The following is a 2,353-nucleotide window of genomic DNA, read 5'->3' on the forward strand; positions in this document are numbered from 1 at the left end:
CCCCCCCAAATTTCACATTTTTGCAAGGGTTAATAGCAGAAAATACCCCCAAAATTTGTAAACCCATCTCTTCTGAGTATGGAGGCACCCCATAAGTTGACCTGAAGCGCACTACGGGCGAACTACAATGCTCATAAGAGAAGGAGTCATATTTGGCTTTTTGAGAGCAAATTTTGCTCGGGGGGCATGTCGCATTTAGGAAGCCCCTATGGTGCCAGAACAGCAAAATAACCCCCACATGGCATACCATTTTGGAAACTAGACCCCTTGAGGAACATAACAAGGGGTAGAATGAGCATTTCCCCCCCACTGGTGTCTGTCAGATCTTTGGAACAGTGGGCTGTACAAAATTTTTAATTTGCACAGCCCACTGTTCCAAAGATCTGTCAGACACCAGTGGGGTGTAAATTCTCACTGCACCCCTCATTACATTCCGTGAGGGGTGCAGTTTCCGAAATGGGGTCACATGTGGTTTTTTTTTTTGCGTTTGTCAAAGCCGCTGTAACAATCAGTCACCCCTGTGCAAATCACCTCAAATGTACATGGTGCACTCTCCCTTGTGGGCCCTGTTGTGCGCCCCCAGAGCACTTTGCGCCCACATATGGGGTATCTCCGTAGTCGGGAGAAATTGCGTTACAAATTTTGGGGGGCTTTTTTCCCTTTTACCTCTTGTCAAAATGAAAAGTATAGGGCAACACCATCATGTTAGTGTAAAAAATGAATTTTTTTACACTAACATGCTGGTGTAGACCCCAACTTCACCTTTTCATAAGGGGTGAAAGGAGAAAAAGCCCCCCAAAATTTGTATGGCAATTTCTTTGGAGTACAGCGATACCCCATATGTGACCCTAAACTGTTGCCTTGAAATACGACAGGGCTCCAAAGTGAGAGCGCCATGCGCATTTGAGGCCTGAATTAGGGATTTGCATAGGGGTGGACATAGGGGTATTCTACGCCAGTGATTCCCAAACAGGGTGCCTCCAGCTGTTGCTAAACTCCCAGCATGCTTGGACTGTCAACGGCTGTCCGGCAATACTGGGAGTTGTTGTTTTGCAACAGCTGGAGGCTCCATTTTGAAAACAGTGGCGTGCCAGATGTTTTTCATTTTTATTGGGGAGGGGAGGGGGGCTGTGTAGGGGTATGTGTATATGTAGTGTTTTTTACTTTTTATTTTATTTTGTGTTAGTGAAGTGTAGTGTTTTTAGGGTACAGTCACAGGGGCGGGGGGTTACAGTGAGTTTCCCGCTGCGAGTTTGAGCTGCTGTGCAAAATTTGCTGCATCGCAAACTTGCAGCCTGATACTCACTGCAAGCCCCTGCCCATGTGAATGTACCCTGTACATTCACAGGGGGGGGGGGGCTCCAGCTGTTGCAAAACTACAACTCCCAGCATGCATAGTCTATCAGTGCATGCTGGTAGTTATAGTTTTGCAACAGCTGGAGGCACACGGGTTGGGAAACACTGAGTTAGGAAACAGACAATGTTTCCCAACCAGTGTGCCTCCTGTTGTTGCAAAACCACAACTCCCAAACATTCTCAGGCATGCTGGAAGTAGTAGTTTGGCAACATCTTTAGAGCCCGATGTTGCCGAACTACAACTCCCAACATGCTTGGAGTTGTAGTTTGCAACATCTGGAGGACTACAGTTTGCAGACCACTAATAAAGTCGTTCCCAATCTGTGCCCTTCCAGATGTTGCAAAACTACAATTCCCAGTATGCCAAAACTGTCCAGGCATGCTGGGAGTTGTAGTTCTGCAACATTTGAACGGCCAGATGTTACAGAACTACAACTCCCAGCATGCCTGGACAGTAAGGGCATGCTGAGGATGTGTAGTTTTGCAACATCTGGAAGGGCACAGTGGTCCCAAAACTGCGGACCTCCAGAAGTTTCAAAGCTGCAACTCCCAGCATGCCCAGATGCCAAGGGCTGTCTGGGCATGCTGGGAGTTGTAGTATACAGGGTCCCAATACAGCAATGCATGTCGCTTTACAGCGACGTGCAGTGCTGTAAAGTGCCCAACCGCGGCTGAAGATCCACTCACCTGTCGCCGCCGCCGTCTTCATCGCCAGGATCCGGGTCTTCAGGGACGAGGTAAGTACCGGAGCCGGTCCCCAGCACTCCCCCGTCCCCCGCCGCGTCCTCCGGTCTTCCTCCCGTCCTCTCCGGACTTCCAGGGGCCGGGCAGGACGGGAGGAAGTAACCCCCCCCCCCTGCGATTGGTCGGTTAACTAACCGAAGAATTGCAGGGGATTGGAGGAGGTGGCCGGCTTGCCACCTCGCTCCTATACTTCAGCATGGTCCTGGCTGTCTGTGACAGCCGGGATCATGCAAAATTACCGGGCGGTCGGGTC

This window comes from Hyla sarda, chromosome 1 (assembly GCF_029499605.1).
Source record: "Hyla sarda isolate aHylSar1 chromosome 1, aHylSar1.hap1, whole genome shotgun sequence".
Taxonomy (NCBI): domain Eukaryota; kingdom Metazoa; phylum Chordata; class Amphibia; order Anura; family Hylidae; genus Hyla; species Hyla sarda.